General features: G+C 35.4%; 1 protein-coding gene across 8 annotated transcripts in view; it reads left to right on the plus strand.

Annotated features, from left to right (window-relative positions):
• Nucleotides 1–27,176, plus strand: part of LOC147830999 (uncharacterized) — a 156,945-nt gene that overhangs the window by 74,933 nt on the left and 54,836 nt on the right. Inside the window, exon 4 of one of the 8 annotated variants that reach the window (XR_015524762.1) lies at nucleotides 8,762–9,498. The exons of 4 other annotated variants lie outside the window; for them this stretch is intronic. The gene's annotated coding sequence lies outside the window, so the exon portion shown is untranslated. Of the gene's footprint in view, nucleotides 1–8,761; nucleotides 9,501–27,176 lie in introns of those variants that run through there. 3 more of the 8 variants (XR_015524754.1, XR_015524764.2, XR_015524758.1) reach the window with 3 other exon arrangements.

Consider the following 27,176-nt stretch of genomic DNA (forward strand, 5'->3'; position numbering starts at 1 on the left):
CAGCGCTTTTTTGAATTTACCAGTAAAGTCGTTCTGGAAATTTTTCTGGTATCACTGTGCGAAAGGGGCTAAAGTCTGGACTTGGCAGATCTGAACTTCCAAGGACGCAAGTCAGAACTTTGCATACTTGGTATTGAGAAACAGCAAGAATTTCTCCTCAAATTTAGAGATGAATAAATAAAAATGAAATCGTTCACATGTACTGACCTAGTAATCAGTCTACACAGGATGTATTATGCTGGTCATTTTTATTTTTTAAACTAGAAGTTTCCCATGTTAGAACATTTCCACACATCATGATTTTACTGCATTACCGATTCGAACGTCTGGCTTGGGAGATCTTGTAATATCGGATCCCTACGTGTGCTCTGTATGCGTGACAGATGCAGATTTTCCCACACGGACAGGGACAGAATAAATCACGCGCCAAACTCGCTGTCATATTGAGCACACGCTGTCCCTGTGGTGGCTTCATGTTTTCTAAATCAAGAGTGTGGACTGGTGCGAGTTGGCAGCCGGGACTTTGCCTAATTTTTTGATAACGCCTCGGTGGGTTTCGCTACAGCATCTGGACGACCCAGAATGCCACGCCAATTTTTAATAGGTTGCTGCTCTTTGCATATTAGCCCAGTGCAACACAGCTTGACTGAATCTACCCTGCTTCCCCCACCATGCGCTGCCAGTGTATATGCGATGAGCACCTGTTAACTGTGCCAAGTAATATGTTTTGTTAAAAATTTAATCACCTGCAAGTGCAAAACAAGTGCAGTGCAATCACGTGTTAATTAGCACAGCAATTAGCACTATTCTCTACTATAGCTAACACGTTTACACACATATGACTGACTTCCTCATTACAGGTTTGCCCTGTGATTGCATGTGTTATTTAGAAATGTTGGATTCCTAATTTGTTCCTGTATCTTTACAGATTGCGCATGCACTTAACTGCACATTTAAATCACAAATTAGATTGCAATAGACCAATCAGGGTAGATGCATACACATATTTAAAAAGAGTCTCCAGGGTACATTTCATTTTAGAGATCATTGCGTTACGTTCCAACAGAAAAATCTCATATTATAGCAATTATTAATTTAATAGTGTTAATTAATAGTATTAAATCAACGCAATTGTGTTTATTTGAGCTTAAATTGTAGTGTTGTGAATTAGAGTCACTTTAAAGTGTCATGAAACAGCAAAACACATTTTTTTTTTAAATGTTGACAGTCATATATATGTCCCATGTTGCTAAAAACACTGTTAGGACACATATATTTCACAAAAAAAAAGGGGAAAGTTGGTTGTAATTGTGTTATTTCAAGCAAATCCGTTCTTCCGGTTAAAAAAAGAAATTTTGAAGCTGCGTCACGGGCATGAGATCATTGTGTAAATTCCAGCATGGAGACTGGATGTCTGTACCGGCAGGAACAACATGACGTGTTTGAGGTTTCAGCATTAATTCATGAAAAAGACTTGGTTCGAAAATCAGCGCACTCTATTATGAATGAGGTGCAACTTCAATAATATGCATGATATAGCTTCACAGCTGTTACAGTGTTCAGAGAGACGCCACGCTGTGTTGCCAACTCTAATTAAAACAAGTGGAAGAAGAAGAATTGTTCGGAAACATGGGTTGTCAGTGTTGTATTTATAAATGTGCCGCAACAAAGATTTTGTTTTCATTTCCCCATGATGAGAACACCTTTCCACATGTGTGGATTACAGTGGTCTGCTAACATGCAACAAAAAATATGTTTGTTACAGAAAAAAAAAATGCAATCTCAGTATTTTTCAATATCATGCAGCCCTATTTGTGCACAAATTTAAAAAGAGTCTCTAGGGTGCATTTCGTCTATAAGAAGATCATTGCGTTATTTTACTATAGAACACATATCATATTATATCAGTTATTCATGTAATAGTATAATGGTAAAATAAAGTCGCTTTAAGGAAATAAAAAAGCAATAGGTGAGTTTGAGATCAGCTTGAGTTTTGTCTCAACAATTTGATATAAGACTACATTAGTCAGATTAGGTTACTAAACATAAATGTATTTTATTGGCATGTACTGTACTTTTCCATGGAAAAAACAACAACATCCAGTCAACATCCAACAACAACCTTTCCATTTCACAATCAATTGTTGTTTATAACCCATTTTGCATGTCTCCTTAAAAAGTAATGCAAAATTTGTGGTTTTCCATGCATGTGTAATGTAATGTAATGTAATGTGTATATTTATATAGAACATTTATAGTGTATGGACATACACTCAAAGTGCTTCACAATCAAGAGGGGGTCTCTCTACACCACCATCAGTGTGCAGCATCCACTTGGATGATGTGATGGCAGCCACAGGACAACGCCGCCAGTGTACTCACCACACACCAGCTATACACTGTAAATAAAATCTGTAATTTTACGATTAATTTCCGGCAGCTGGGGTGCCAGGAAAAAAAAAAGTTAAATAATGGCCATTAAATTACAGACATTTACCATAAAATAAAGTATATTAAATTACAGAAATTTACCAGAAATTTAAATTAATACCTGTTATTTTACGGTAAATGTCTGTAAGTTAATGGCCGTTATTTTACAGTTTTTTTTTTTCCGGAAATAAACCGTAAGTCTACAGATTTATTTATTTTTTTTACAGTGTAGGTGGAGTGGAGAAACAGTGATAGAGCCAATTCGGTGGATGGGGATGATTGGGTGGTCATGATGGGTTAGAGCCAATGGAAGGAATTTGGCCAGGAAACTGGAGTTACACCCCTAATCTTTACAAGAAGTGCCATGGGATTTTTACTGACCACAGAGAGTCAGGAACTCGGTTTAGCTTCTTATCCAAAAGACATTGATCACTGACAGTATGAACCCTTCACTTTACTGGGGCGTTAGGACTCACACAGACCGCAGGTTGAGCACCCCCTGCTGGCCTCAATAACACCACTCCCAACAGCAACCTAGTTTTGCCTGTGGTCTCCCATCCAGGTACTGACAAGGCTCAAGCCCTGCTTTGCTTTAGTGAGTAACCAGTAGACATGGTACGATAACCATTAATAAGGTATACTGTGATTTGAAAGGTTTTAAATTAACAAAAAAATTCTGTTATACCGTTCCTTATCATATATATATGTTTTTTTGTCATGTTTAGGACAGCAGTATCTCCAGCAGAAAAGATATCCAAAGATGTCGATTTAACATGTGAAGAAATTAGTATTTTTAAAATTAATGAAGACAGCAGATGTCAATGATTCATTTGAGCTATTTAACTGGACATGTGTACTGTTCCAAGATATTTTAAATGTTTCTCAAAATAAAATATATTGTGTTCAAAGGTGAAAAAAAGTCTTTGTTTTTTACCCAATCATTTAAAAAGAACATATTTTAGAGCAGTAATCCCAATACGGAGAAACCATCCAAGTTTATCATACAGTTAAAATCATATGCCCATGCCTAGTAGCTGGTCTTGGGCTGCAGGGTGATATGGCTTTTTTGATGCGGTGGGCATGTAGAATTCTTCTAGTTTGTTAAATTTCTACTATCAATATTTAGTTTGGTCCCACTTTATATTAAGTGGCCTTAACTAATATGTACCTACACAGGAATTGATAGTTTGTTACAATGTACTTATTGTGTAAATACATGTATTTACTGTGTACTTATGCTTGATTCAATACATGCATGTAATTACATCTGTAATTAACTTTTGTAATTACATTTGTAAATACACTGTTTACCATCCCTTACACCTTAACCCACCCTTAAACCTACCCATGCCACCAAACCTGTCCATAACCTAACCTCTATCCCAACTCAAAAGCACCCCGTGTTCTCAAATACATTATAAACACAGTAAGTACATTTTATTTATTTTTTTTATGCAAGTACATAGTAGTTAAGGACACTTAATATAATGTGGGACCTTTAGTTTTAATCAGTACTAACTGCGGCGAAATGGCAAAATGTCTGGGCGGTTGCTCGATCTGGTATAATAAGGGTACCGTAATGAATAATTATGCTTTGAACAGAGATGTGTGGCAGCTGATCGATGACTCTGAAACTTGCTGACCAGTACTTCTGTAAAGACAAATAAAAAGGCATGCTTAGCAATGACTGGAGCAGAACAACAGATCAAAAATTGCTGTCTAAAGCAGAGAATACTGTGACTTCACACTCAATGTGTGTATCACAGCTGTGAGAGCCGAGTGGAGGGTCACTGATGGCTATTGATCAGACAAACACACTCGTAGATCTGTCCGTTATTCACCACTATAATGTGTCAGTGTGTTTTCTGCTATATCTATTAGGAAACTCTCTAAACCAAGTTACAAGTTTGTTTTGTGAGCAGCACGGTGGCTCTGTGGTTTGCACTGTCGCTTCACAGCAAGAAGATCGCTGGTTCGAGTCCCAGCTGGATCAGTTAGCATTTCTGTGTGGAGTTTGCATGTTTTCCCAATGTTCGCGTGGGTTTCCTCCGGGTGCTCTGTTTTCCCCCACAGTTCAAAGACATTTGCTTTAGGTGAATTGAATAAAATAAATTGGCCGTGTTGTGTCAGTGTGTGAGTTAATAGCCACGTTTCCACTTTCGTGCTTAATACGAGCAAGCCAGGGCCAGTCACTTTTCCAATGTCACTTCCGGGGCCTAATCGCCCCAAAGCGGGGCTTCCTCTGGGCCAGCGGCCGGCCTTTTTTAGCCTGCCGAATACCTTGGGCCAAAGAAGGCCAGCTGGGGCTTCGGGGCAGAGTGAAAGGAGAGGCAGACTTTGAAAAGGTGTTTTTGTGCATGATACATGCGCATTTAGATGCCTGTGTGTGTGTATGAGAGACCAGGCAAAAGACAGCTTGCTAGACAGCTTTATTGATGCTGCGAGAGGCTGGATTTCTTTCTTTATTAATTTATTTTGAAGGTAATACAAAATATTATTTTGTAGGCTCAATAGTGTCATATGTAGATAAAATAGCCTAAGCTATATTGAAATCTTTTAAAGAATTACAAATATCGGATATAATAAAATCACAATAAATAAATAAACCAATAGAAAACAAACTAGCTACAACAAAGTATGTATATACAATACAAATAAATGAAACCGTTTCAAGCCATTTTAAAGTTTCTTTACTTTTCTTCACCTAAAGCAAATGTCTATGAACTGTGGGGGAAAACAGAGCACCAGAAACCAGAAACTACCTTTCTTGTCTGTCATCCTGTCCTGCGCAGTGCTGCTTTACGAACGGATTGGGAAAAACTGCAATTAAAAATGTGCTCTATGTCCTCAAACAAATCTTTATGTTTTTATATGATGTGGAAAATTTCAAACATGAAATATTAAATCTAGAGCTTAATTAGTGGATACGCGCAACGAAGTATACAGTAAGCTATATTTTATTACTTGCCCTTATGTCCTAAAACACTTACCACTTTCCTTTACTTAAGATAACTAAATAAATAATATGCAACATACTTAAATTATTCTCATGAATAGAGGGAAATTAGCTATTAAGTGTCATATAGCCTATGGAAAAAATAATACATTTTAGGTCTCTCCGGAGCATTTGGGCTGAATGTCTATCAAAACGAGGATGTTATAAAATACATTTTATACAGAGCTATTAGCGGAGGATTTCTGTGGTTTTATATTATGGATGGTGCGCTGGCTCCCTCCATTAGTGGCAAGACCACTTGATGTACGATGCCAGGAGTCGGTCGGCGAGTAGCCTAAACAAGTATAATGAACGAAAATACATGCGGATCGACATAATGTAATGCTGTACAGTAACGTGTCATTTGTTTGTTTTGATTGTCTTCATTTTAATCGTTTCGTTATGATGTGATGGTGTGCTTTATCTGCCTACTTGATTCCCACTGAACCAGGTTGTGTGACATTTGATTCGGGGGACGTTCTGGGGGCGGAGTTTGTGTGACCCGCTGCGAGCTACTAGCTCGACAGTGGAAACCCGACATGATTTCGGCCTCACTGCTCAACTTCCTGAGCGATAAAAGCCCCGGCTCACACTGGCCCGACAGTGGAAATGTGGCTAATGTGAAAGTGTGTGGGGGTTTCCCAGTACTGGGTTGTGGCTGGAATGGCATTTACAGTGTAAAACATATGCTGGAATAGTTGGTGGTCCATTCCACTGTGGCAACCTCTGATAAATCAGAGACTAAGCCGAAGGAAAATGAATGAATGAACACTTGTTAATTCATTAAATGGTTCTGGCGTTCAATAATTTACTTGTTCTGTTCATTTATTTACAATTTCAGCTTTCAATAAGTCTCAAGGGCCTTTTCGAAACTATCCTTTCATGTGTCACTATTTTCATCAAAGCTCAAAATATCACCATGAGTAGCTCATTCATCCTGACTCTGTGGTGTAAGTATGACAGACATTAGTGATCTGGTGTTGTTTGGGGGGGATTTTTCCCAATAGCGTGTGCCAACCAGGCGCCATGGTTGTAATTTGATTTAGGCAGAAACAGCTTTAAAAAACGAGAAATGACCACTTCCATTGAACATGCATACTTGGAGGCCTGCGTCATGGATACAGAGTCCATCCTAACAGATGACTTATTGTAGAAACATGTTCACACACACTCATACATTATGAAAGATACACAGCGATCCCCTGATCATCTCTAATAAGCACTAGGACAGTCGCTTGCTGGTGTGTTTAGACCATTGGGTCTGTTTTGATGGAACCCATGTTTCATTTGTCACAACTATATGAGATGATTAATGAAAAGTGAGATACAACAGAAGCACTGCAGTTCAGTCTATTATCAAGTTAATACAGGACCATTGAGAGACATGGGAGAGGAAAGACAGGATTGACATGAGGTGAGCAGAAAACTGGCAGACAGAATAGAGCGATGATGATGTGTTTTTTTCCTCACCAAAAAGTCTGAAGAAGAAAGTCGTACTGGTTTGTATTTTTAGTTCATTATTATTGTATATTGGTGGCTGCGGTGCACTTATCAGACAGTGGTGTTCTGACTTTTGCATATTAACCCTTTTAAACATGAACTGAACTATCTTGAGCATGTAGTGAACAATTGAAAGATTTTTGTGATTCAAAAACCCATTGACTTAGTGTTGATGCTCTGGATGTAAGACTCATCAAACTTAATAATAAAACTGCAATATTTCTTATTCATTCTAATAAAGGGATTCATTCCAAAAAAAAAAAAAAATTAAAAATTAAAAATCATTGTTTGACTTGTTTACTCAAAAGAAGGCATTTTGGAAATGGCGGTTAGCTGGTACCCGTTGTCTACCATCCCAATGTAAAACAGAAGAAAAAATCTCATAACAGTTTAAAATCACATAAGAGGGAGAGTAAATGATGTGGTCATTCTCTTTTTTTTGGGGGGGTGAACTATCCTTTTAATACAAAAAACTGATTGTATTAACGGTGTTATAAATAAATGGCGTTACTAACGGTGATAGTTTTTTCAGAAATGAGTAGTCAAATGAATGACACCGTTACTGTTACTAACAATAAAATGCGTGTTACTATAATTGAGAAAACTTAAGCAGTTTTCATGCAAGCTCGTGCCCCAGTAAAAATTACCAGTGCCCCAGTAAGTGCTTTGAGATGTGATTTAATTCATATGCAAAGTATTTATTAAGAGTCGTAATACCAAAATGAAGATGTTATTATCAAAGTGTAACCGAACTAACGCTGCTGAAAGCAATGCAGTTTAATTAAATGACGTTAAAGGAAATACAACTTCATTTTTCTCCACCGCAAACACTTATTGCCCAGAAAGAATTAAACAAAACAATATCTCGATATATAGTTGAGGACATGCTGCCGTTGTCTCTCGCATTGTCCCACAATAGCATTAAAATAGTGTAGGTTAGTGTACAATGTTTTATATTTATTTTATAGTAACTTGACAAGATTTTTTTTTTTTTTTAAGTAAGGCAATAGTTACTTTCCCTGGTAATTAGTTACTTATATAATTATGTAACTCAGTTACTATTTGTGAGAAGTAGCTAACTATAACTAAATACTCTTTTAAAGGAACATACCCAACACTGTATTTAGTGGTGATGTTTTATGGAGTTTTAGACAGATTTCTCGTAACCTGCACTCTAAAACTATTAATCATTGGTATGTGTGTATAGGGATGTGAATTTTAACTTGATTACATTTTTTTACAAATAAATAATTAATGCTAAAAAGCTTGGTTACTAGTAAAAAAAAAAAAAAATCTCGACATATATTTTATGTATTTACTTTCTTGAAAATACATTATTTTTTTAATGAGTACTTAAATGAGTAGCCAAATTAAATCTGTTTGTTTGGTTCATTTTGTTTCATCGACAAATTATTGCAGAGAAAATGAATGAAAAGATACTTTTTTTTTTAAAGTAGGTGGTCACTGTTGCACTCTGTAAGAATTGAAAGTAGGCATAAATAAGAGCCAGGAGGACTGCTTGAGTCAGATAATGGCAGCGTGAGTGTGGAGGTGGCACACACAGGTTAAGGATGCTGGCTTTGGATCCCTTGCTTTTAGTCTAGGTCAGCAGCCATTCCCGATGGGTGGATGCGGTCAGAGAAGTAGAACGATGCATGCATCCCAGGCCCTTAGGCCACACGCTCTCACTCTTTATTCTTTGTTGCATTCGTGACACTTCCAGAAGGAAGCACAAGGATCAGTCCAGAGACTAGGGAAATTTCCCTTTGATTTGATTATATGAGCTGCTGTGACGCACACGTCAATGCTTTGTGTGTCTATGCAAATGCATTACAGAAGCCCCCCAGATGGCCTCGCATCCACAAGCCCCAGACAGAGAAGACAAGGGGTACGTGAGCCTGACGCATGGAGTATGCTGGAAGCGGGATAGCTGAGATGGCACGCCTGTGAGCCACGAGTACCAAAGCTGTGATTACACACGTGGGAGGGCTTGGCCCAGAAAGGGAAGTTCAGCAGAGGTGTAAAATCAAGACTTTTTTTTTTGTACGTGTTTGTGTCTTTTTAGTATGTGTTGTGGGGACCTAATGTAATATAATACAAGTATTTTGGGGCTTTTTTTGTACGCATGAGAAAAAGCAGGCTGTTTGTACAGTATGAAAATCAATGCATCTATAGGAAGTCCCCATTAAGAGCTGTGGAGGTGAGTGTGTATGATATCAAGACACTAATTACACAGGAATTTCAAGGAGATGGGGAATTATAAGGACATTGCTGATGTCTCCATTTCTCAAAAGATTATAAATCATAGTGATTTCTCTTTTCAGAAAGTAAAAGCTTTAAACAGTTTCCTGTGACAGTTGAATTTATGGTTGGAGCAATAGAAATACAGTAGTTTGTTCTGCAACAGAAACATATGGAATGTCCCCACAACCTGTTTGTGACCTGCGTTCTTGCATGTGTGTGTTTTATTGTTGTGAAGTTACAGTTGAAGAACACACAAGGGTCATATGCGTGCAATTACCCTCAAGAAGTGTAAAAAACACATTAAATCCTCACTTGGCTTTGAAAAAGCTACAATATTGTGTTAATTTTGTCACCATAACTTCAAAACAGCCTCTATCAGCTATATGTAAGTCTATTCTATTGAATGACAACTGAAACAAATAATGAAATGAACAGGATCTACACTGAAAAATAAAAAAAATATATATATATTTTTTTTAATTATTGTTTCAGTTAAAGGCCTTTTTAAAGTCTTGTTATCTGGTTTAAACCTGTTAAGTTTGTGTCTAAAGGCATTTTTTTCTTAATAGATTTTCAATAAAAATGTATATTTATTGATGAATATTAAATACTTCTGATAATTTCTACAGGCTGCTGTAAGTAAGTTTGTCTTGTTAAATTTTGTCAAAGTTAATACAGTCCATTTGGTTAACTCTATGAACTGTAGATTAAGTCAGTGATAGATAATATTATTTGTGGATGTTTGAGAGTGACACTTGAGCCTACACATTTCAGTCAAGAAATTGAATTTCAGTCAATTCAGTTCACATTTCAAAAAGAATATCCTAATTGAGTGTAGAAAGTCACAAACAGAAGCAAAATACGTTGTGGTTGAAGTTTATGTTCATTCATTTATGCATTTTCTACCGATTTTCCGGGGCCGGATCGCGTGGGTAGCAGTCTTAGGAGAGACTTCCCAAGGGGTTTCCAGGCCAGCCGTGAGACATAGTCCCTCCAGTGTGTCCTGGGTCTTCCCAAAGGCCTCCTCCCGGGAAATGCCTGGAACACCTCCCTAGGTGGACGTACAGGAGGCATCCGACACAGATGCCCGAGCCACCTCAGCTGACTTCTCATGATGTGGTGGAGCAGTGGCTCTGTTTCAAACTCTCCCTGAGTGACAGAGCTCCTCACCCTATCCATAAGAGTATGCCCTGCCACCCTGTGAAGGACACTCATTTTGGCCGCTTGTACCCGAGATCTTGTCCTTTAGATCATGATCCAAAGCTCATGACCATAGGTGAGAGTAGGAACGTAGATTGACCGGTAAATCGAGAGCTTTGCCTTTCAGCTCAGCTCCTTCTTTACCACAATGGACCGGTACATCGACTACATCACTGCTGCCTCTGCACCAATCCGCCTGTCAGTCTCATGTTCCATCCTTCCCTCCCTCGTGAACAAAACCCCAAGATACTTGAACTCCTCCTGCGGGGAGGATTTTCTTTCAACTTGGAGATGGCAAACCACTTTTTCTGGTGAAGCACCATGGCCTCGGACTTGGAGGCACTGATTTGGCTATTAAATTATGAAACAATAGACATAGTGTTCAAAATGAAGAGAAAGCAAAATGACAATCCGTGGCTGCCTGAACACCGAATGCTGCTCTGTAAATGGGGATTGAAGCCATTCTTACCTAAAGAAGATTTTTGGTTGTTCTGGCCTGCATGTCACATCTCTTGGTGCTATTCTGGAACTGTCCTAATCTGTTTAGTTTTAAAGCAAAAATGGAGTTTCTATTGTGAGAACATAATGTCTCAGTGACCGCTGAAACAACTCATGACCCTTCTGTTCAGAAGAATTCAATTAATCCCATTATTAGCACATCAACGCTAGTAGGCCTTATTATTGCCTTTGATAAATAGCTACATTTCTGACTAAATTACTATTAGCTTTCTCTCTCTCTCTTTCTCTCCCTTTCTCTCTCTCTCAAAGCTTTGGAACAAATTTGCTCAGGGAAGATTGTTATCTTTATTGTTTTCTCAGTGGAGACTTGTTTGTCGTTATTGAGTTTGCTAAAATATGAAGTAGAAGACACATATGCTCTTCTGTCTTACGTTTTCTTGCATGCAAACTTAACTGCCATCGTGCAAATACACAACTCTACAGTCCTGTCAAAACTAATATTTGATGTCCACACTCATCATCTGTGTGACAGCATTTACGTGTGAAGCGTTTTATGTGTCATTACACGCAAGCTCTGAATTCCATGCCTTGAATTGTTCTCAGCATTTGAACGTAGTTCGACCGACTAATGCACTTGTCATTTACTTTACAACACTTTATAATATCTTTCATCAAGTAAGTTAAACATATAATGTTTATGTGGGTATATATAGATGTCTGTGCATACATAAACATACATAAACACTCAACACTTTATTAGGTAGACCTTACTGGACCCGTTTTTGCCTTCCTTATTGACATGATAGCATCACACTGTTGGCTGCACGTCTATGATGCAAATCTCCCATTCCACTACATACCAAAGGTGCTCTATTGGCTTGAGATCTGGTGACTGTGGAGGCCGTTTAGGTACAGTAAACTCCTTCTCATGTTCAAGAAACCAGTCTCAGATGATTCATGCTTTATGACATGGTGCGTTATCCTGCTGGAAGTAGCCATTAGAAGATAGGTACACTGTGGTCATAAGGGTATGAACATGGTCAGCAACAATACTCAAGTTGGCTGTGGCATTGACAGTGTCAATTGTGGTGTGCCTGTGTGAATTGTAGCCTCAGTTTCCTGTTCTTAGCTGACAGGAGTGGCACCCAGTGTGGTCTTCTGCTGCTGTAGCCCATCCACCTCAAGGTTCCACATCTTGTGCATTCAGAGATGCTCTTCTGCATACCTCGGTTGTAACGAGTGGTTATTTGAGTTACTGTTGGCTTTCTATTGGCTGGAACCAGTCTTAACATTTTCCTCTGACCTCTGGCATCAACAAGGCATTTGCCCCCACAGAAATGTCACTCACTGGATGTTTTCTCTTTTTCGGACCATTCTCTGCAAACCCTAGAGATGGTTGTGCGTGTAAATGCCAGTAGATCAGAAGTTTCTGCAAAACTCAGACCAGCCTGTCTGGCATCAACAATCATGTCATGGGTTGCTGCCTTGTGATTATCTAATCAGAAATCTGTGTTAACGAGCAGTTGGACAGGTGTACCTAATAAAGTGGCCGGTGAGTGTATAAAAAGGTCATAAAATGCCTATGAAAATTATATTTTTATATGATATACGCTAATGCAGATTTAAAATTCTACAAATGAATTTTGAGTCTACACTCAATACAGATATTCATTAACAGATTATTTAATAATTTGCATTGGAACACTTACAGATGTACTAAACTGGTTGATAAACCTGATTAAAATGCTAAAATGAAAAAATCTGTCCAAGGCACTTGAAAAGTAGGTGAATTTTTTTTTTTTTTTTTAACAAAAGCCAAAAACTTGTTGTGCTTTGTTAAACTGATTTGACTTAAGAGGTGGAGTTTATTAAATAGTGAGCTATTTAATACAAAACCCCCAAAGTAGTCTATTTTGCTCCCAAGTTGTGTTGTGGATAAAACAAAGGCAAAATTATAATTAAACCTGACAAAAGAGACAGCAAAGATGTATTTAGTGTTGTATTTTGAAGCTATAATGTAAATGAAAACACAGCCAGGAATTAATATCAACCTTTGCATAAACAGATGACATTTAATAAAGGATATTGTTGTTCTTTCACTCTGGGAAAATCACAATAAGAGCTGAGTTAGGGCTGGATGATATAGCCTAAATTTATATTACAATATATTTCTATTGGTCAACACGATTGGTCAATTTTGGTCAATACGATACAATTCTGATATCGATATAATATTTAAAAATCCTCAGAAAAACTGGCAAGAACTCCTATTACATGTCTCAAAAACTAGTTGGCCAAGTCTATGAAACTTCCTCCTATAAAACAATATAATTTTTTAGAAAAAAAAAAAAAACAGTGCAATAAAATAATGTTCAACTTTTATTTACGTTACCTTCATACAGACGAGAAATATGAAATAAACACAAACCATGAAATAAAACTTACAGACTAAAATTTCTTTATCTTTATACTATAATATAGACGTTTTTTTCTTAGACCGAAATAATAAATAGACTGCTTCCACCAAGAAAACAGAAAAAAAGATGAGCTACATGAATAATAATAATAAATAAAAATTATATATATATATATATATATATATATATATATATATATATATATATATATACATATATATATATATATATATATATATATATATATATATATATATATATATATATATATATATATATATATATATATATATATATATATTTATATATATATATATATATATATATATATATATATTTATATTTATTTATTTGTTTATTTATTTTATGACCTAGCTGATGTTGGGGATAGTAATGATGTTTCAGATACAGTTTGACTTAATGTTACCTCCTCTTCTAACCTAAAAAATAGGACTACAGACTTCAGTTCCAAAGCAAACACACTGTCAAGCACTCCGTCAATGAGCTTGCGTGTTCACCGTGAGCAAAGTTCAAAAGTACCCGCACATTCAGTGTCCTGCGTGAAAGAACCATATGGACAGGAAAGCCATCTATGAGCAGATGTATATGAGCTTGAAGCGGCATTCAAATGTTTAATGTTCCAGTAAATGCTTTCAGAGCTATATACTGCTGCTGAGCACTGGCTGACAGCACATATGTGATGTCTGTGTGTACATCCCTGCTCTTTCTGACAGATGTGCCCTGAACATCAAATGCTATAATTTATATTGGAATACCAGAAATCTCCAATTTTATCACTGTTCTAAAATGTTTTTAAAGTGATTGATTTTGAATTTTTGTCCAGCTCTAAGCTGAGTGATATGACACGATTTTTCAACGTGCATTGAAATCTTACTCAGCAGTCTAAATGTGTTTGTTGCCTCATTACAAACATACATGGAAACTTTTCACAATATATACGATAAATAAACTAAAGATGCAATTAAACACACCTTATGCCTCGTCGGGCTGGTGCTGATTAAATTTGTAATCTGTATATGCCTAATTTTGTGTCCTCACAAGCTATAAACAGATGCTAGCCGTTGCTTTTGCAGATTATAGAAAACAATCTGTTGCAGCTGGCTTTGGATTTATTCAAAGTAACTTTACTGTGTCCTAAATACATGCTATATTTATTTATTTATTTATTTATTTATTTATTTATTTATTTATTTATTTTTTGATTTGGGGTTGTATAAACTTCCTTTTTTTATTTGCATTTTTTATACTGTAAATTTTTATTATTATTTATTTATTTTATTCTTTTATTTTTTTTATTTTTTTATTTTTTTTATTTAGGGTTGTATAAACTTCATTTTTTATTTGCATTTTTCTTACTGTCTCAATTCTTTCCTATTTGGGGTTGTATAAACCAACTATCATTAATTAGCAAATTTATGTTTACTAACTTACTAAAGTATTAGTAGAGTGTTAATTAGGGTTAGTAGAATAAGATAACTTACTTGCAAATTACTTACAGTCAGTAAAGTGACTGCTGATGGGCCATCATGCTAATGGGCCATTGCATTGTCTTGGTACTTTTATTATTAGTTTGGTTACTGTTGTTTTTATGTCTTTAACTAGAACATCCACATTTTTTGTTACAAACGTAAAAACTTGTTACAGCAGCTAAAACTACAATTATATTAAACTTTAAAACATTTAATAATGATCAATAGTGCAATCATTGGTATCCTCCATCTGTAATTTCCTCTCTTAATCCTCCTGGAAAATATAAAACCAAACATTTTTATCATTATTACCTTCATTCAACGTTCCTGAAGTTTGTTTTAAAAAATATATTTGTATTTCACTACCTTCCTTCTCCTGGCTCTATTGAGAAATCGCCTTTATAGATTATAGATGTTTACAGAACATTCAATGAGTTGATTAGCAAACATTTACAAGTACATTATCTCATACTTGTAGCTCTTTGATATGTTAACTAATGATTTGTTAAGGAATAAATATCTGCAATTAATGAAAACTATGTCGTGCTTAATTTAAGCACATTGTGTCATGCTAGTAGATACAGATCAAACCAACGACCTGTTAAGCACTATAGAATGTGTGTTAATGGTTTATTAAAGTTATTTTAAAGTGTAACCAAAAGTAAATGTAGAGGGCAACACACTGTCAATGTTGACGAGTAACTAGTTACATGTAATGGCGTTACGTAATTAAATTACATAATAAAAGTAACAGTAATTCGTTACAGTTACTGCGAAAAAAATGTATAATTAAATTACATTTACTTGTGAAAATGTTAAAGATTACAAATGGGGTTACATCTAAATAAAATTCTTTAAAAATCTGAAATATGTTGAATAATATTAATCTGTTGCTTTGGCGGTTTTAGATATGCACAATGTCTTCTGCCTAGGACATTTATTAAAGCGGTGCTGTTCTGATGCTTTTGATTTGCGGCGCACTCACGGGCGTAAATCCTGGGGGGAACATGTCCTCGGTATAAATGCTTGAAAATGATTTAGTTGAAAATGTCCTTTAGAAACTGTCCATTTCCAAAGTAACCTCCCCAACACTGCACACTGTACATGCAGATAAAAATGTTTCCTAATATCATAAGAAATAAAATTCAAGTCAAGTGTGTCCATGCTTATCAAGTAATATTTAATAAAATAAAATTCGAAAAGTTGATAGAAATGTAGTATACAAATAATTATTGGTTTCAGCACATTTCAAAACTGAGAACAATTGCAAAATCTTTTACACATCACATATGAATGTTGACTGATGTTTCAGAAGCATTTTTGAAAGACTGCTCATATCTCTCTCCCTCCGCCTTTCTTCTCTAATCTGTTGATCTAAAACATTGTGTCAATGTGAAGAGCAGTTTTACTTAACTGACAGCTCCTAAATTACTCTCCTGCCATGTGTGACAGTTTAGAGGGTCACGGCTGAGCAGTCTCAGCTTATGAAATTCTTTGCAAAGTTTCGGAGAGTTATTGTGCATTTGTACATTTAGATCTGTCATCATCTGGAAGAGGAATTTTCTCATGTTTTTACTTTACATGCAAATCCTGGTAATACGTTAATATGAATATTATGATGTTTTCATACTCGGTTCATATTCCAAGCCAATCTCACGTTAGCATGTTGTGTAAGCCAGTGACAGGTGTCTGAAACAAATATAAACTCAAAAAAATATTGTTACACGAAACAAAAAAAAAAATTTTAATGCAACAGTTTGCATTAATATATTCAAATTACGACAACATCTCACAAAATGAAGTTTACACAACAAGCTTTATTATGTAAAATCTTTTTCTCTTCAATCAGAGGCATTTTTACATAGCAAAAAACAATTTTTTTTTTAATTGAGTACTCAAATAAGTTGTTTTAATTAGATTTTTTTTATTTAAATTTAAAACAAATCCAGTATTATGCACTTAATTACATGCACGTTTTTAAGTTTAAAACCTCAAATAAATAAAGTAGTCGAAATTGTTTAATTTTTTGTTTGTTTTCATATTTAATGTTTATGCTTGTAAGAAATACATTTAACAACAACATTTTTGTTTTTCGGTAATTTTGTATTTGTATTAAATCACAGGTTTTCATTGTTTTACAAAACAAAAACATGTACTGTCCCATATTATCAATATAAAAAATAACAAAAAAACATCAGTGTGTCGACTTAAAAATACAAAACAACACTTAGTGTGGAAAAATTGAGTTATCAACTCAATTTCTTTGGGTTGCTACAAGTTAGATGTTGTTTTAAAGTAACTGACAGATATATTTACCTTTAAATTAGCCGCATTTTTAAATTGATGTATTTATCAATATTTTCCTGTTTTGAAAACTTTCAAAAAAATTATTCCGGCAACTTAAAAGTTTTAATCTAATCAGAATTTTAGAATTTCGTAAGTTACAATAATGTATTAAACTATGTAGTGGTAACAGACCTCTTGGGTTATTTTTTAGAGGGCTAAGGGCCAGGACACACCAAGCCACTACCGAACAACTAGCACTGATAAAAACAAACTCTGTTGTCGGTTTGCATAGCCTCGCATCTGGTCTTTTAAGAAACATTTAAAATATTTTGGAACAGTAAACATGTCTGGCTAAATAATTAAACTAAATCATTGACTTCTGTTGTCATTATTTTTTTCAAAAACACTAATTTCTTGAATTTTGAAAAGGCTTCTTTGGATATCTTTCTTTTCTGTTGATGTACAGTAAGCCACTGCACTGTCCAGGTCTATATAGCGTGCTTGGATAATGGTGTATAAACCATTTGTTTCTCAAATGTTTCCTGAATTGTGGGCTTGTAGCTTTTGATGTGGAGGGTTCTTTTGTGCTGGAAATACTTTTGCTCTAAAAAACTAAATGAAATAGTCATAAAAAAAAATTAACAAAACTTAGGGAGTTGATCAAAACAGAAGTTAATGAATTGAAATTGTGGTTTGACGTAAACAAATTGTTATTAAATATAAGTAAAACAAATGTTATGTTATTTGGGAAATTAAAAAGTAGTCATAATATAGATTTACATTCACATACAATTAATAATTGAATATGCAATTAAGTTTCTTGATGTTGTATTGGATCATAAAATTAGTTGGACACTGCAAATAAATAATGTGATATCAAAATTAGTAAAAACTGTAGCAATAGTGTATAAAGCAAGATTTATCCTGGACAATAAATCAATGTATATATTATATAACACACTTATGTTGCCATATATGAGTTACTGTGTTGAAATTTGGGGGAATACATTTTAATTTAATTTACGATCCATATGTACAATCCAGAAATAGTTAGACTGATTAAACATGTGGGGTATTTGGAGCATACAAATCCTTTATTTTTTAAATTAAAGATACTCAAGTTCAATGATTTGGTTAAATTAAAAAAAGCACAAATTATGTTTAAAGCTAGGAATAAATTACTTCCGAAATGCATACAACAGTTTTTTTGAAGAAAGACAAGAGTGATATAACCGGAGAGAAGATCTACATTTTAGGAGGTTGAAAACAAGGACAACTTTAAAAAGTTTGTGTATGTCTGTCTGTGGTGTGAAATTATGAAACAGTCTAGATCAGATTCTCAAACAATGTCAGGATAATAATCAGTTTAAAAAGTTGTACAAATATTTATTATTAAAGGAATATAATAATGAAGGTGATTGAAAAAAGGATAAAATGAAAAAGGTATAATAAAATATTAATTAATGGCTATTTGCAGTACTATGTTGTTGTTATTTTTTTGGGGGGGGGGCGGGGTCTATGTTACAAAATGTAAAGGTACAAATGCAATCAAGTATGTAATATGTCAAAGATGACAAGGATAAAATATGTTTCATGTAAAAAGAAGAGATAAGTAAAACAAGAAATGAGTTTAAGTAATAGGCGAATGAAGTGTGGTAATTGGGTGGAAAAATAATAAGCGTGTTCTTCATCCCACTCCATTTTCGACCATGTTGAAATGTATTTTTGTTAATGACATTTTATGTATGATATTTTTGTTCGAAAATAAATAAATCAAATCAAATACACCGTAGGAATGGTATTAAAGAAAAGCGTTTTTAAAACATTGATTTTTCCAAACCACGGTAAACCTTGAAACCAGTTATCATCCCATGCCTAAAGAGGACATGTCTTTCCACACCCACATCTGGCAGTTGTCTGTTTTCTCATTCCACAAAGAGAAAACCAGTAGATTAAAGACTCACAGACAAAGCATAAACAAAACATTTAGTACCATTTTTAGTACCAAAAACAATTTATTAGTACCAATCACAGTAATTTTCACTCACCGTGCGAGATTTACTAGTGCAAATATGTCTGATAATTTAGTATTCCATATTGTTTGCAAATATTTAAAAAAGTATCAAAATTACAGCTGGTTTACAGCTTGTGTTCCTTCTTTACTTCAATTGTTTACTTCACTAAGTCACTTTAGTTTTTGTTCTTATGTTCTGATTTGTTGCTAATTAACCAATCAGACCGATCTCTTCAGCCGATGACTGATGCCAATTCTACATTCTGAATCTGGCCAACCAACAAATCTCATGGCAATTCGTAACTTTTTGATTTAGTGGCTAATTCGTATTAATCTGTTCAATCCTATTCATACAATGTAGTACGATTTGCTTATTCCTCAGTGACAGTAGGGTTTAGGGGCTGGGTTGGGTGCCATGCCATTTTCATTTGACTGAATTTGTTACAAATTAGCCACTAAAGTAACAAAACGTTAAATACTTAAAAAAAAAAAAAAAAAAAAGTTTTCTTGTGAGATCAAGGAACTCTGGACCAACTTGCTCCGATGTTAAACCGATGGTGGTCTGAAGAATCCCAACTAATGAGAAAATATTCAGAAAAATCAATCAATTTAATTATGATTAAAATGAATTTTGAATCTTGTGATGTGTCATTAAAATACGATAGATACAAGTTATGTAAATATTGTATTTATAAATGTTTTAAAAAATAAATTAAGAACGTCTCACTAATGAAATCAAGAAATAGAAGTACCCATTTTTTTTTTTTTTTTTTAAAAACCTGCACAAAACTTTAGGCCCGGTTTCAGGAACCAGTTAAGAAAAGATTCATTTAGGAAAAGATAGTTTCATATTTAATTTGAGGGGATTTATTTAAATAGCAACAGCAGTCAAAGTCTTAGATGAAATCTAAGTAAATAAAACACGTCTCTCAAAATCTCAGCATAGGATGATTAACAACATCTCCACAAGCAGCATCACCAGCTTCAAGTATTACTGGTTTTGCTTTATTTCTGACAGACATCTACAGAAGAGATTTACTGAAAATACTTGTTTTGTTAGAAGTCACATTGTGATGTACAGTGTTTGGGCTCTTCAACTCTTAATTTGTCATGCGAATCTTTTATTGTGCAATTGTGTGTTTTGAGAAACGAGATGCAAAATGTTTTGAATAAGTCATCGTGAATTACTTTAATTCACTGACCTTGCCATTGGATTTAATCTTAGATTATGATGGGAACACGTTGTATATTAAACATTTTGAACATTTGAATCAATTTAAATACAAAGAAATCAAAAATCTTTACCTGAATTTCAACAATAGTGCTGCAGCATCATACAAAACGTGTCCATTCATCCCCGCATGCGCTGCAGTAAGAAATAGTTGAGATTTGCTTCCTGATCCTTGATGTCTCTGTGCATACAGTGTGTAAGATGTTCAATGTGTTTTCAGAGAACCACTGGGTTCATTTAGTAGTATTATTAAAAATACTACATGTTTATATGAACATAAGGGGAGGTTTAGGCTGGGTTTGGGATTTTGTGTGTGTGTGTGTGTGTGTGTAACCTGATCAAAGCAGTGTATGTAGGGTACTTGGGGTGTCTAATAAAACGTAAGAGAGCAGGAGGCCTGTTCTTATGAGGTTTGTAAAGTGTGTGATGACTTACAAGAACATCTTGCGTGCATCAACCTTGTTACATAAAAGTCCTCCGTTGTTTAATCAGGAACATAACAGTGGTATGTATGAGAATAGTCTGTGTCTACTGTTTTCTGTTGTTGTTGTTTTGTTTTTAATGCAATGGAACCATTTGACCCAAGAAATAGAGTTTGTAGAATTACACTAAAACTGATTGTTGTAGAGAAGGCTTTGTGTGCCTGTGAATGCACATGTGTATGTGTGTGCGTGCATGTATTTACATTAATTTGCATGAGTGTTGTGCAAAACACAATTGTCAATAAGAAAGCATCAGTTCCTGTGTTGTAGCTGTACACTTATGTGCACATTGTCTTTCTGTTTTAAATTTGAGATAACCGATATCTTGTTGTTTTCATCAGATAGACAACTTTCAGGCCAAACTGCAGCTGGTTACTGTGAGCAAGGGTCATGGCGTTAATGAAGTTATTTCACTGGCATTGAGCATTTTTAGCGTTCAGCTCTCCAATAACCTGCTTTAACCTGAGGCCATGCTGTCACATCAATGAAATTGTAGATGTAAGCTGAAAATACTTCTTAGATTTGGTTTGAATACAAAAACAAACTCCAACATTTGCTTAGTCAATTATGAAAAACTATATATTTCCAGTATTATTAATCTCATGATATATTGATATGTTAATAATCTCAAATATATATTGATATATTAATAATCTCAAAGATATATTGGATATATTGTGTTCACCATAGTCGTGTGTACAATTAAAAGGGGATCTATTATGCAAAAAAACAAGTTGTGAGGCAAGAGTGTGTTAGTATAGCCGGTCTTTAATGCTAAAAATTTATCAACTCTATTTTTTATAATCACACTTTTTAAAAGAAGTCTGTAGAAACATATTGATTGACATTCTCCCTTTGTGCGTGCCATCAGCAGGGAAAAGTCCCGCCCATTAGTGACAATCTCTCCCCCTTATTATCAAAGACTGCCCTGAGTGAGAAGCAGCCCTCCCTATAGAGTTTTGGCATTTATTACTCCACCCTCTTTTGAAAAGTGGGCTGGGAGCACAGTCTCATTTGAATTTAAAGCGATAGTCACCAAAACGACATAATTTTTGTATCAAACACTACAATATGTAGTTTCAAAGAGCTATAAAATAATATTTGTGTGGTATTTTGAGCTGAAACTTTACATGCACACTCTTGAGACATCAGACACTTATTTAACATCATGTACAAAGGGACATAATAGGTGCCCTTTAAGATTATTATTAGGGACCGAGCACCTTCGGTGCATAGGCCCTATTGGAATTGCTCGGTTTCTTCTTCTTCTCTAGAATGAATCACATTTTTAAGGGTCTAAATATGCTCAAAACTCACAAAACTGCACACACACCAGAAGTGGTGAAAATGTAAGTTTGTTTTAGGATTCGGAAGTGGGTGTGTCAAAATGACTCGACAGCGCCATCTATACACGACACGTTTGACAGAGTGGCCCCCGAGCTACATTTCAATAACACGTATGAAAATTGGCGCGCACATCAAACATGCCACAACCTTCAAAAAAAGTCTCTTGCAGCCAAATCTCAAACCCAACAGGAAGTCAAATATTTTTAACTTCCTCTGCCGAAAAAGTGCAGTTTTCGCCATTTCCAGGTGTTGTATTTTAACAAACTCCTCCGGGGAATTTTATCAGATCAGCACCAAAATTGGGTATTGTTATCTAAAGGCCTTGATGGTGTTAAATTGTGAAGATCTAGAGTTTTCGTCCAAGGGTGTATCCTTCGCCTCACAAACTTTAATGTTTGTCCATGAATCCTGTCCTGAATTGAACACATTTACATGCCAATATTCATTTACAGTTATAGTACCACATTTTGGCAACAGGAAATGACATGTTTTACACTGTAACAAACTCCTCCTACAAATTTTATCAAATCAAAACCAAATGTGGGTGGTGTTATCTAAACGCTCTACCAATAATATATCTAGAGTAAATCTAGAGTTTTTGTCGAAAGGCGTGTTCATGACGGCCTGACAAACCTCAGTATTTTGCTGTAGAAACGCAAGCTTTCATAATTCAGACTTAGGCCCAATCCCAATTCTATATTTGTACCCCTACCCCTTCCCCTTAGCCCTTACAACCGAGGGTTAAGGGGAAGGGCTTTAAAATTTACCCCTAAGAATTGGGACAGCACTACAGCATATGTCATATGTCATTGCGATCTCATGCTTCATATGAGATCACTGATCGCGACTGCTGAAGTGATCCCAGTTTTGCTATTGTTTGGTATTTATCTTCAAGAAATCACTGAAGGTACATATTATGTTTTCATAACGATCTAATGTGGCAATAAGATCTTAACTGTACTGTGTATTTACACGGTGGCCATATTCATCTATGTAAACACACGAAAACAACATTAACATTATAGCAGACACTGTAAAAAGCTCATTCTCAGCCACTAGACTTTTCTGACAGGGTATTCCAGTGTCATCGAGTATCAGAATGTTGTGGGACTCCAATACAGGAGTTATTATTAGGGATTATAGATCGCATGACGGTAAAACATGAACGCGGTTATGAATATATTAAAACGTGCTTGTTTGTCGTAAAAAATCGTAATTATGACAAAAAATACTAATGTGTGGATCTCCTTACATCCGGGTTCAGCAAAACTGCCGTTGTGGCAGGTGTATTCTGGGAAATTTCCTTACCCCTTGGTTTCGAGTGTGGTCCTGAAAAAAATCTTTGTTTGAAGGGCTATTCACCCCTTCCCCTTAGCCCTACGTCTTCAAGCTAAAGAGAATTGGGACACCCCTACCCCTTGGCGTGAATGCGCAAAACGAGGGGTAGGGGTAAGGGGAAGGGCTAAGGGGTAGAACTGGGACTGGGCCTTACTATGTCCAGTCTGCCCCAAATTCCACACTTTTGATTGTAGTACTATAATGAAGACATCTACATGTGAATATTCATTAACAGTCATAGCGCCACCTGCTGACAGAAGTATAAATTACACGTATAGCTAACATTGTCTGGTTTTATATATTTATCAGCTTAAATTATTATTGTCCATTGTGCTCTGTCATCCTAAGGCAACGGGGTGACGGTCAGCCTGGGTTGGAGGTCCCTTTCTTTGCTGCTTGCATCTTTAATTGTTAATTAAATTGTTAATAATTGTTGTCAAAATGTAATGTCATAATTACTACAAAAACTGCTGGTTGAGCAATCTATTGTTAATTAAGTCATAATAATTTATTTCATTGCCGTAATTCATTTTATTTATTGCCGTTCACCTCAAATACATTTTGTTAAAGGTGATTTGTTAAACTTTTATTAACTTGTAAAAAATAACTTGTCAAATAACTTATAAAAAGCAAATACTAACAATAGTTCTCTATAATTGCACTTATAATATATACCTATATCCTGCACTTGCTGTTATTGCACTCCTGGTTAGACCTAAACTGCATTTTGTTACTTTTACATGTATAATCACAATAAAGTTGAATCTAATCTAAAACAAATGGCACAGACTTTATCAGTACATCTTCACACAAACAAAACCAAATACACAACTATTAAGTTAAAATAGGTAAAAAAATATTGAAATAACTTGGAAACTTTTGTCCTGAATTTGTCATTTGTTAGAGGTAATTCAGAGTAATCAAATAAACATTCTGAAAGTGCATTAAAAATACCTACTTATATACATTTTATTTATTTCTACTTGATTTAAAGATATTAATAAATTAGATGAAAAAATGTATGCTCCCTTCACCTGTTTAAGGTATCATTTTCCATGTGGGATTAGGAAGGTGTTTTCCTGTGTGGATTAAGACCTGAGCGGAGGGAGTGAGAGAGGTTAAAAATGTCTTTGAAGTGCGTCCGTGTCAATAGCACCTGGGGACAGACGCAGATGAGCAGTGCCGCTTTTGTTATTCACAGTCATGGGCTCTTAATTGCAGCCTGACACAAAGGCAGGAGCTGAGGTAACATTTAAACATTTACACAAGACTAAAGACGAGAGGGAGGAGTAACCTCTCTTTTTAACATAATGGACTCGGAGAAACTCTTGCTTTTCTAGCAAACCTGCACCTCAAAAGAGGGAGATAAACTTTATTAAGCATGTTTTTGTATGTCAGAAAGGCGACCATATTCATTCTGCTTGCAAAGAATGAATATGTAGAAAATTAATTTTATATTTTGAGGTTATATTTTACTGAGGTTGCTATTAATAAACAATTAACATACAGTGCATCCCACAGATTTGAAATGTACTTGCGGTGGTAGCTGGATCGAAACACAGCATTTACCCACACCACATAAATAGTTAAGTATATGCAATAAACATTCATTCATTCATTCATTCATTCATTCATTTTCTTGTCGGCTTAGTCCCTTTATTAATCTGGGGTCGCCACAGCGGAATGAACCGCCAACTTATCCAGCAAGTTTTTACGCAGCGGATGCCCTTCCAGCCGCAACCCATCCCTGGGAAACATCCACACACACATTCACACACTCATTCACTACGGATAATTGAGCCTACCCAATTCACCTGTACCCCATGTCTTTGGACTGTGGGGGAAACCCACGCGAAGGCAGGGAGAACATGCAAACTCCACACAGAAACACCAACTGAGCCGAGGTTCGAACCAGCGACCTTCTTGCTGTGAGGCGACAGCACTACCTACTGCGCCACTGCCTCGCCTATGCGATAAACATACACTTTCTTTTCAATGTGTTAAAGTAAAACAAAAACAAAAACAAAAAACTGTTAAAATACAAGCAGTTTCTCTTATGCTATTCAGGGGCTATGTGCACCCACTGCAGATCAAATCTGCTTCTCTCTCTTTAACGTTCAAACCAAACCTAAATGCTGAAGCATTTTCAATATTTATATAAAAAAGCCCAAGTAATGTATTAACATCATCAAATTAATACAATAATCAGCAAATGAGAAATAAACAACAGAAAAAGAAATAAAAACAGACAATATATTAAAAAATTATCATAATTACAAGATTTAAATGTGTGGATTATTTAAATAAGGCAAATCCGTTGATTTATCCATTACTAATGGTGTAGCTACATATATTTTGCCAGTCGTTTTATTCTCTTTGAGTCATTTAGATAAAAATAATAATTTTTTAATGGTTCTCTCATGCGTGTGCAGTCATCTGCAAAGCCAAGTGAAAGTAGGCATAAGTAAAAAGGTAATGTAAAAACACATTAACGCCAGCTGTAGAAAGCGAAAGTAAAAGTTGAATCTCCCAGACATTTTAGGAAATTTAAAAACCCGGACCGGATGATTTTTCAAAAAGTCCACAAAGTCAAAAAGGTCACAAAAAGGTATGCCTCTGTGGGTCTGCAGAGCATGTGAGACTGTCTGTGAGAGTGTTGACAGATTTCGTGCACAAAGAACAAAACGGGTAAACGAGAGAAGATTTTCCACTACTTTATTGAGCATGGGTGTTTGATTATATTGGGCGAATACCAAAAATCTAAAAGGATGTGAATAACAGTAAAAAAGAAATTTATTAACGTATTGATTAAATAGCATACAGTTGTTTAATCAATAAGTTAATAACAAAAATGTATTAACACTCATGTAGACTCAAAAATGTACATTTTTATTCTGTTTGTTCAAACTACTTAGCTAATTTAAAATGAGTTGAGCATGAGCTGAGTTTTTTGGGGAAAAGATCAATTGTTCAATCAATGTGTAATCCACTTATTTTTGTAAAAATGAATAAGTTAACTTAATTCCTTTATGTTGTCCAAAATTATGGCATCTATGTGGGGAACTAAGTGTCTTTTTTTTTACAGTGTAGATGGCTGGATGTAATAGGCTCATTCTGAAAACGTCCCCTTATATACATTTCTGGAGATTGCGAATTATGTAGCCAGCTTACCGATTACCTCCTTATGGATGGCTTTTCAGCTGTTACCAGTTTATCCAGTAGCTTGTCACATAAGTCGACAGATTTGAGATGCAGAGGGGATTTGAACACGACGATGGCATTCGAGTCTGTTGAAAAACAGTTGCAGAAAGCAGGTAAGACAAGCACAAAAGCCAGAAAATGAAATAAACAAGTAAATAACAGGGTGAGAATATGGTAAAATCTGAAAAATGTGGTAAAAATCTATTTTTCTGGATTGCTTTTGAAAACACTGTTGGTTGGGTTTAGGGGAGGGGGTGGCCGGGTCAATCTGTGCTTTTGAAAACACTATCGGTTGGGTTTAGGGAAGGAGGTGGGTGGGTCAGTCGATCAGCCAGTCAGCGGCCTTTGCTGGTTTTTAGGCTAGATGGGCAGGCGAGAATGGCACTCGCAGGAGGAATTTGAGATCTCAAAAAGCATACACAGCAGCCTCTGGTGGATTCACGAAAACAAAAACGTATAAAATACGTAATAAAAGTACCTTTTGGGATGTATTTGGCGCTCTCCAGAAATGTATATAGCGGTACATTTCAGAATGAGCCTGG

This window comes from Danio rerio, chromosome 24, assembly GCF_052040795.2.
Source record: "Danio rerio strain M-AB ecotype USA chromosome 24, GRCz13ab, whole genome shotgun sequence".
Classification (NCBI taxonomy): domain Eukaryota; kingdom Metazoa; phylum Chordata; class Actinopteri; order Cypriniformes; family Danionidae; genus Danio; species Danio rerio.